The sequence below is a fragment of the Arachis duranensis genome, chromosome 2, assembly GCF_000817695.3.
Source record: "Arachis duranensis cultivar V14167 chromosome 2, aradu.V14167.gnm2.J7QH, whole genome shotgun sequence".
Classification (NCBI taxonomy): Eukaryota; Viridiplantae; Streptophyta; class Magnoliopsida; order Fabales; family Fabaceae; genus Arachis; species Arachis duranensis.
In genome coordinates this window covers 38,940,137-38,950,949 of record NC_029773.3, presented here as the reverse complement: position 1 = coordinate 38,950,949, position 10,813 = coordinate 38,940,137, and the positions used below count along the sequence as shown (strand labels likewise).

General features: G+C 37.8%; 1 non-coding gene across 1 annotated transcript; it reads right to left on the bottom strand.

The window, feature by feature from the left end:
* Nucleotides 1-10,632: 10,632 nt before the first annotated feature.
* LOC127745301 (small nucleolar RNA R71) lies at nt 10,633-10,736 on the bottom strand. Its single transcript, XR_008006498.1, has one exon. It is a non-coding gene; the product is annotated as a small nucleolar RNA R71 (small nucleolar RNA).
* Nucleotides 10,737-10,813: the final 77 nt, after the last annotated feature.

Sequence of the window (10,813 nt, the reverse complement as noted above, 5' to 3'; positions counted from 1 at the left end):
AGTTATAACGTGTTTTGGGCGTTCAACTTCGGATCATGACGTTTTTCTGGCGTTTAACTCCAGACAGCAGCTTGTACTTGGCGTTCAACGCCAAGTTACGTCGTCATTCTTCGAATAAAGTATGGACTATTATATATTGCTGGAAAGCTCTGGATGTCTACTTTCCAACTCCGTTGAGAACGCGCCAATTGGAGTTCTGTAGCTCCAGAAAATCCATTTCGAGTGCAGGGAGGTCAGATTCCAACAACATCAGCAGTCCTTTTGTCAGCCTTCTTCAGAGTTTTGCTCAAGTCCCTCAATTTCAGCCAGAATTTACCTGAAATCACAGAAAAACACACAAACTCATAGTAAAGTCCAGAAATGTGAATTTAACATAAAAACTAGTGAAAACATCCCTAAAAGTAGCTTAAACTTACTAAAAACTACCTAAAAACAATGCCAAAAAGCGTATAAATTATCCGCTTATCAGTCACCCACGCGAACGCGTGGCCCTGTAAATCAACGTAAAAAGGGTGTATGGCTGAAAGTTGAGCTGGAGTTGGGCTGGACTCGTGCTAGATGCACAAGCCCCACCACACGTACGCGTGCCCCACACGTCTGTGCCATTTTCATAGTTTGGCCCTTCACGCGATCGCGTCAACCATGCGAACGCGTCACCCTACAAATTGGCAAAATGCGTTTCACACAGAGAGTTATGTGAGCGCGAGGCTGCTCTCGCGCCACTTGCATGAATCATGTCACGCGTCCGCGTGACCGACGTGTCCGCTTCAGCTCATTTACATGCTATTTGCGTGAACGCGTGACCCACGCGTCCGCGTCGCTTGCGCCGCACAACTTATCCGAATCTGCCATAATATCTTATCTTTTCTTTCCCAATCCTAATTTTTACTCCTCCCTTTTTATTTCCTTCTTCTTATTTCTTTCTTCCTCATTTCTTACTTTCTTTTTCTTTTTTCATTGGTGTTAAAATTCTCTTCTTCAACTATTGCATCTTTTCTTGAATTATTTTGGTGCTTCATGACTTGTTTTATTCTGATTGGGTATTATTATTCATAAGTCAATGCTAATTTTTATAATACGGATATTTCTTTTGAATTGATATGTACTTACTCTATCTTGTATTACCCACACTCTCTTTTCCATTGTTGCAGCTTTTTGCACTATTGATATGCCATGTGCTTTTATTATTTTCTCACTTGCATGTTGTAGCTACCATGTAATTGAGACCTTTATTATTTGGCATTAACACCCATGTTTTATTTATGTTCTTATCTTTATTTTTGGGTTACTTTCCTTCCTTTTTCTCTTCTTTCAGGATGGCCACCACGAAGAGAGAGAAAAAGCTTCTTAATGGGGAGACATGCAAGTCAATCTGCACAATCTATAGAGAAAGACATCAGTTGGAGCAGCCCGTCCACCTGCACATCTTAGCATGCACCGAGGATGGTGCAATCTTTAAGTGTGGGGAGGTTGATACCGATCTCCACGAGTTAGTTATTCTCTTCTCAACACCAATATTCTATTTTCTTTGTTTGTTCATTGTTGCATTGCATAATAGATTGCATGTGTAGTTGATTGTTTGCATTTAAGTACTACTTGGTTGAAAAATAATAAGTTTCTTTTTAAGACCCTATTTTTGAAAATTTTCACTAATTTAAATTAAAAACTAAAATTTTTTCATGTGTTAAATTTGTTTGAAGTTGTATTTGGAACATGGTCTTTGAGCCAAAGAACACACAACCTGCGAGATTTTGAGCTTATTTATATGGTTACATTATTTAACCATAAATTTTTATCAAGCTGTGTTTTCTTCTCTATGATTGTAATCTTTATTTTGTTCCAATCTATATGTCCAATATTTAGTGTATTTACATGCTTGCATATGATTGAGGCCATTACTTATTTTTGCTCACTTATCCCAAATAAGCCTACCCTTTTATGTCACCCTTGTTAGCCACTTTGAGCTTTTTAATCCCCTTTTGTTCTATAACCACATCACTAGCCTTAAGCAGAAAAACAAATTAAATATCCCAATTGAATCTTTGGTTAGCTTAAGATAAAGGTTGTGCATCAACTAAGTGTGGGGAAACTGTGGAAACAAGGGTTAATAAGGGAATGTATCATGTTTCAAATTTTGAATATTGGGAAATTTGGGTATCTACTCATGTAAAACAGAAAATTAAAAATTGCATATGCATTGATATGTTATTTTAGTTTTCATGTCTCTATAAAAAAAGAAAAAAAGAATATATATATATAGGCATGATTTTAGAAGTTATATAGAATGTATGTATGTTAGGTGATAGTTCAGGTTACTCAAAGATTCAATTTATAGCTCACTTAGCCATACATATATCTTCACCCTTGCCTTGGCCCCATTACAACCTTGAAAAGACCTCATGATGTTTGCATTGGTACATTAAATATTTGTTGATTGGTTAGATGAAGAACAAAGTTTAGAAAGTATGATTAGAGAAGAATAGAGTGATTACCCTATATACTAGAGAGACTAGAGTGATATACACTACCAGTAAGGGTTCAGTGCTTAATTCTATGTTCCCTGCTTTCATGAGCTATCTTCTTACAAGTTTACTTGCTTTTTATTGTATGATTTGAATTAGTGAAATTTGGTTTATGTTTGTCTTGGAGAACTTATTTATTTTTAACCAAGTAGGTAGAATCATCTTAGCATGTGGTTGCATTCACATTCATAGGTTGCATTGCATGAGTCTTACTTTTTCCTACTCATTTATTTTGTCTCCTTGAGCTTAGCATGAGGACATGCTAATGATTAAGTGTGGGGAGGTTAATAAACCACTATTTTATGGTTTATATTGTGTTTGATTGAGTGGTTTTATCAAGCTTTTCACCCACTTATTCATATGATTAGCATGTATTTATAATTCCTTCCCAAATTGTTCTATGATTGAAAACTTACTTCCTAAAGACCTTTTAGTTGTATATTTTTATTTTCCTTCGTACCATTCAATGCCGTGATCTGTGTGTTAAGTGTTTCAGGCTTCATAGGGCAAGGATGGCGTATGGAATGAAGAGGAAGCGTGCAAAAATGGAAGGAACACAAGGAATTGAGGAGATAACCAGCGAGAAGTCACGCGGTCACATGGCTCACGCGACCACGCAAAATGGAAGAAATCAGAGTGACGCGCTTGCGTGCCTAACGCGACCGCGCGGACTGGAAGCTGCACGAACGACGCAAATGCGTGGACGACGCGCACGCGTGGTACGAAAAACGTTGAGTGAAGCGATCGCGTGGACGACGCGGCCGCGTGACGTGCGCGGTTTGCATAATTACAAAAGTCGCTGGCAAAGTTCCTGGGCCGCATTTCAACCCAGTTTTTGGCCCAGAAACACAAATTAAAATCAGGAAACATGCAGAGACTCAAGACAACACTTCATACAACAATCATTCATTCATACATAGTTTTAGGATTAGATGTAGTTTTTAGAGAGAGAGGTTCTCTCCTCTCTCTTAGGAATTAGGATTAGGATTAGGATTAGGATTTATCTTATTGGGATTATTTCTTCATTATAGGTTTAATGTTCTTTTTATTTATTCTCTCTTTTATTAGTTTATGAACTCTTTATGTTTGGATTGATTTTATTTTATTAATGCAATTGAGGTATTTCAGATTTATGATTTTTATTTAGCTTTTTATATTCTTGGCTTTAATTGATTAATTGGAGACTCTTGAGTTATCAAACTCATCGTGATTGATAATTGTTATTTTTGCTAATTGAATTGAATTCCAATAACTCTAGTCCTTTCTTAGGAAATGGCTAGGACCTGAAGATCAAACTAATTAGTCCACTTGACTTTCCTTTGCTTTCGTAAAGGTTAACTAAGTGGCATTAAATTCAATTCTCATCACCATCGATATGGATAACTAGGATAGGACTTCCAAATTCTCATACATTGCCAAGAGTTATTTTTTTATTAATTATTAATCTTTCTTATCAATTAAATTATTTGTTCTTTGCTTTCAAAACCCCCAATTTACAAAACTCACAACCAATAATAAGAACATACTTCCCTGCAATTCCTTGAGAAGACGACCCGATGTTTAAATACTTCGGTTATCAATTTATTTAGGGGTTTGTTACTTGTGACAACCAAAATGTTTGTAAGAAAGGACTTTTGTTGGTTTAGAAGCTATGCTTACAACGGGAATTTATTCTGAATTCTAGACCACGCAAAAGTTTTTTCTTCACTGCCTGGCTGTTGGGCAACGCGCACGCGTGGATCACGCACACGCGTGACCTAGCGAAAGTTCTATCCACACGTAACACGCGTATGCGTGACATGCACACGTGCTGGACGTATCAGAAATTGCTGGGGCGATTTTTGCGCTGTTTTTGACCCAATTTTTGGTCCAAAAAACACAGATTAGAGGCTACAGAGTGAGGGAATCCATTCATTCATCATTCACGGCTCATTATTCAATTTTAGGTTTTAGATGTAGTTTTTTAGAGAGAGAGGCTCTCTCCTCTCTCTTAGGATTTAGGATTTCTCTTAGTTTTAGGTTTATCTCTTCCCAATTCCAGGTTCAATATTCCTTTAATTTAATTCTCTTCTACTTTTATTTATTCTAGTACTTTGGTTTATCTATTCTTCTTGTTGATTCTCTTCTTATCCAATTTTGTTTATGAACTCCATGTTAGATTTGATTTCCTTATTTAATGCAAACTGGGGTATTTTATATTTATGGTTTTAATTTAGCTTTTTTACATTCTTAGCTTGAATTGATTAATTGGAGACACTTGAGTTATCAAACTCCTTTGTTGATTGATAATTAGAAATTGCTGGTTGATTTGAATCCCTCTAAAGCTAGTCTTTCCTTAGGAGTTGACTAGGACTTGAGGAATCAAATTGATTAGTCCACTTGACTTTCCTCCATAGTTAGAGGTTAACTAAGTGGGAGCAACGGACAATTCTCATCACAATTGATAAGGATAATTAGGATAGTATTTCCAGTTCTCATACCTTGCCAAGAGCCTTTATTAGTTGTTAGTTTATTTCATTGCCATTTACTGTTTCTTGTTCTCTTATCCAAAACCCCCAAAAACATACTTTTCCATAACCAATTATAATCACACTTCCCTACATTTCCTTGAGAGATAACCCGAGGTTTGAATACTTCGGTTATTAGATTTATTAGGGGTTTGTTACTTGTAACAAACAATCTTTTGTATGAAAGAATTCTTGTTGGTTTAGAAGCTATACTAGCAATGCAAATTTATTTGTAAAATTCTAGACTACACAAAAGTCCGTTCGTCACTCAAAATTGCGCCGTTGCCGGGGAATTGCAAACGTGTACCTTATTATTGGTTATTGTAAATTTTTGCTTTTGATTGCTTATTTGTTTTCGTTTTTGTTTTTAATTTTTATTATCTACTATGAATTCTCACCCCTCTAGCTTTAAGTTTAGTTGCAATGTTGTTGTAAGGAATGGAAGCTATAATGAGAACAGGCATCAAGGTTGGAAGAATCAGAGATGGGAGGAGCCACAAGAATTTGATCAACCCTCTTGGCAACAACCCCCTCCAATGCGCTATAGCCAATAACCACTCTATGATGCAGACCAAGACAATAGTTATGGTAGACTTCTTCTTGACAACAAACCTCCACCAAATTACTATGGTCAAGAGCCATTCCGAGGTACGTACCAAGATGATAGATATGGTGGACCCCCTTGTAGTTACCAACAAGCCCACCATATGCCTATGACCCCCCTCCTCAACATAGGTTTGAACCACCAAACTCACAAGCCCCTTACTACCAAACACCCTCATATTATCCTAACCCTTATCCACTTTATGAACCATACTTAGAACTACCCCCATTCCAGCACAATTACTCTCATGAGCTGCTAACTCAACATTCACCATCTCCATGCCCTTACCAAGAAGAACCACCTTCCTACCAGCACCCTTTCTCCAAAATAATGAACCCTCCTATCCACCCCAACCTCCATTGGATGACAACACCCTTGGTGCTATTCACCAAGGGCAAACAGAGCTTTATACCACACTTATTGCCTCTATCACTGGTCTCACCTCTAAACTTAAAAATCTTATATCCCACATGGATCACCCCTCTACCTCCAATATTCAACCCTCAAGCTCTAGTACACTTCCTTTTCAACCACATAATGATCTCTCCATCCCATTACCACACTCCATGGAAGAGCACCCACATCCATCAATCCAAGAGCAAGATGATCCCCATTATACTATGGACATGGAACAAGAGAGAAGGGATCGTCTTAGGGATGCAATCGCGATGGATCGGTTACATGCGGCCCTATTTCCAAAGGAGCAAGAGGAAGCCCAAAATGTGGAGGTAGGAGAGACCCTTGAAGATGAAGGATTAGTTGAAGGGAGTTGTCATAGAAAGGAAATCATCAAGGAGGAGTACGATTTTATGCTAAAACAACTGGAGGAATTTGTAATTATTGAAGAGGAAGAAGTGGTTGAAGACTTAGGAGATGCTGAACCTTGGTGCGGTATTTTATAACCCACAAACTAACCGGCAAGTGCACCGGGTCGTACCAAGTAATACCTTACGTGAGTAAGGATCGATCTCATGAGGATTGATGGACTAAGCAACAATGATTAAGTGATTAGCTTAGTTAGACAAACAGAAAAGAGTGTTTTGGTATTCAAAGAGCATTAAACAGTAAATTAAGACTTTCAGAAAGCAAGCAGCGATGAGTTGGGAATAAAATATGGAGAAAATAGTTAAGGCTTCAGAGTTATCTATTTTTCCAAATTGATTTTTCTTACTAACTATTTTAATCATGCAAGATTTAATTCATGGCAAACTATATGTGACTAGACCCTAATTCCTTAGACCTTTCTAGTCTCCTCTAAAATTCATTAACTGCCAATTTCTTGGTCAATTAATTCCAATTAGAGGGTAATGATCAATTTCTAGTTTATATGTCAAAATAATCCTAATTATCCAAAAATAAGGGGATTATATGTCACGTATCCCATTAAATACAAATAAACAGAAATTCAGTATAATATGTTTTCAAGCTGTTGTTCAAGTAAAGAGCTTTTCCAAGTTTTACAATATGGGTCATACTTCCGTTCCACCCAATGTTCATAAAATAAAGAGCGAAAACAATTATTGAAATATAAATCTAAACATGGATTAAATTAGAAAGATCAAATGAATAAATCCATACAAATAGATAGAGCTCATAACCTTAACAATGGAGGATTAGTTGCTCATGGTTCAGAGAAAAATAAGGGTTCTGGTAAAAATGTACTGTATTCTCTGATGGCATCTAAATTCCTATTTATAACTAATCCTAATAGATTTAAAATCTAATTATCTAAAATTAAAAATAATATCTTTTCCGAAAAGATAATATTTGAATTTAAATTCGAATTAATTAACCAGTCTTTAGCTGATGGGTGGGGACCACTTGCTTTGTCCATTCTGCAGCTTCTAATCTGTGTTTTCTGGGCTGGAAACTGGGTCAAAACAATCCAGAAATTGCTCCCAGCATTTTTATGCATTTTTCTGCACGTGGCGCATGTCACGCGTACGCGTCAGTCACGCGGACGCGTCGCTGGTCTTCTTCGCGAGTCATGCGGACGCGTCGGTCACGCGGATGCGTCACTGAGCAAATTTTCAAATCACGCATACGCATCAGTCATGCGGACGCATCGCCATGGATACTTCCAGATCACGCGCATGCGTCAGGCACGCGTGCGCGTCGCTCCTCGCAGCCATCTCCTTTGATTCTTATGCTGCAGAAACTCCATCAAATCTAGCCGAATGCTATCTAAAATAAACAGTATTGCACAAAACTCAAAATAGCATCCATAGTGGCTAAAATATAATTAATTCTTAATTAAACTCAGCAATTTAAGTGCAAATTCACTTGGAAAAGATAGACAAGATGCTCACGCATCACAACACCAAACTTAAACTGTTGCTTGTCCTCAAGCAACCAAAATTAATATAAGCTTATGATGTGAATTTGCATGAGAATGAGAGTTCGATTAAGCTCGTTGATGCCAAGGCATCTTAGGCTAGTTTCACTAGCATTTTTCTGTTAGTTTTAGTTGTTTTATGCATTTTCTTGAGCTTAAAGTAACCAAGAATGGTTAAATGAATAACAAAGAAATGAACCATCCAAACAGTATGATTTTGATGCAAATTTCATGAGTTTTTAGTTATATTACTTGAATGCTATGAATGGAAGATTTCTCATGAAATTTTGCAAGACTTTGATGCAGTTGTTTGGATGATTTCAGGGAAGAAGAGGTTAGGCAAGGAAGCAACAAAATCAATAAAGGAAGCTTGAATATCACATGTGGAGTTTAAGCTTCAGTTTAAGCAAGTTTAAGCTCCAGTTTAAGCTCCAATTTAAGCAAGTTTAAGCTTAAACTGGAGCTTAAACGCCAAAATCATGAAAGCTGAGGAATGCTGAAACTGGCGTTTAACCTCCAGTTTAACCTTAAACTGGAAGTTAAACGCCAGAATGAGAATTGCACCAAGGAGCATTTCCACGTTTACGCTCCAGTTTAACCTTAAACTGGAGCTTAAACGTGTTCGACCAGAATTTTCCTCCAGGGAACCATTTTCACGTTTAAGCTCCAGTTTAACCTTAAACTGGAGCTTAAACGTGTTTGACATTTCTCCTCCTGGGTTGCTTTCTTCATTCCCACGTTTAAGCTCCAGTTTAAGGTTAAACTGGAGCTTAAACGTGTTCGACATTTCACCCTCCAGGAAGCATTCCACGTTTAAGCTCCAGTTTAAGGTTAAACTGGAGCTTAAACGTGTTCGACCCAATTTCTCCTCCAGGGTTGCAATCTTCATTTCTACGTTTAAGCTTCAGTTGAACCTTAAACTGAAGCTTAAACGTGTTCGACTATTTACCCTCCAGGGTTGCCTTCTTCCATTTCCACGTTTAAGCTTCAGTTTAACCTTAAACTACAACTTAAACGCCACTATTTGAAAAGGTTTCTGGGCCAAAGATATTGCAGTTTAAGTTAGCATTTGATCACAAACATTAACTTAAACATACTCTGGTATGAAACCCAATTTAATATCATGGTTTATGGGATTGGGCCTGAAGAATTGATGAGTCTGGAATTTCAATTTGTTGAGTCATGTGTCATTACTTGATTATCACTAAGTTGGCTCAATGAATGTTACAGAATTGGATCAGCAGCCTCATCAGGATTATGGATCATAAACCCAAAGCAAAAGGAAATCAGGGAAAGGCCTCAAAGCCCAAGAAACACAACAGAAGCTCAATTTAGAAAGTGTATAAATAGGATAGAATTTAAGTTAGAAAAAGGGATAAAAATGTTTTGATTCGGAGATCTCAATATCTCCTGAAACCCAATGAATTCCCCATTTCTGATCTACCACTTTCTCTTTACATTCTGCAATTAAATTCATGCAATCACCCCGATCCCTTTTTAATTTCAGCAATTTAGCTTCTCGCTCTTTAATTCATGCAATTTAAGATTCTTCACTTTCAATTCCGTGCCATTTACGTTTCCAGCCAATTTTACATTCCGCAATTCTCATCTAAATCTTGATTCCGCTCAACTAGAACACACTTCTAATTCGAATTGCTCACTCAACCAATCCTTGTGGGATTCGACCTCACTCTATTGTGAGTTTTTACTTGACGATACCGGTGCACTTGCCGGAAGGAATTTTTGCCGATCGTGCAATTTCCTAAAATCGTAGCTATCATGTTTATAGCAACATCAAGTTTATGGCGCCGTTGCCGGGGATTGGTTTTCGATTGACAATTCTCAAATTGGAAGTTAACTAGATTGAGCATTTTTCTTGTTTTGTTAATTCAGTTCTAGTTACTTGTTGAATTTTAATTTATGCACTCTGTTACTTGCTTTCTTTCTTTATGCCTTTAAATTCAAGCAACTAACTCACTGACCCACTAACTATTTGAATTAATTCCTCAACTGCTCTAACCATACTCTTCCATTAACCAAGAGTATTTCACTTGTTTGTTGCCTGTGCTGTGTTCTTGTATGACAGGTAGGAGAGGAGAGACATCAACTCCTCCATATACCGAACCAGAAAGGACCCTTCATAAACTTAGAAGGGAAGCAAGAGGGAAGAGAGTAGTGGAAGAAGAAGAATCTGAAGGAGAATCTGAGGACAATTTTGAGGAAGCTCTAGATCTCAACATGGATAGAGAAGTTCACAACCATGAGAGAGCTGATGGAAACAATGCCATTCCCGAGAGGAGGGTTCTTGGTTCATACATAAACCCAACCTCTGGGAATTGTGGTAGCAGCATTCAGAAACCACCCATTCAGGCCAACAATTTTGAACTCAAACCACAGCTAATATCACTGGTGGAGGATCATTGTTCATTTGTTGGGAGTGCTAATGCAGATCCAAACCAACATCTCACAAAATTCCTGAGAATTTGCGACACTGTGAAGTCCAATGGAGTCCAGGAAGATGCCTATAAACTGCTCTTGTTCCCATTTTCACTTAGGGACAAGGCAGCTAAGTGGTTGGAATCATTCCCAAGGGGGAGCCTAACAACCTGGGATGAGGTGGAAAGCAAGTTTCTGGCACGTTTCTACCCCCCACAAAAGGTCAATAGGCTTCGATCTGAGGTTCAGACTTTTAGACAATAAGATGGTGAAACTCTCTACGAGGCATGGGAGAGGTTCAAGGAATTGACAAGGAAATGCCCACCAGACATGTTCCATGACTGGGTGCAATTGCATATTTTCTATGATGGACTTTCTTACGAATCAAGGAAGGCTGTAGACCATTCAT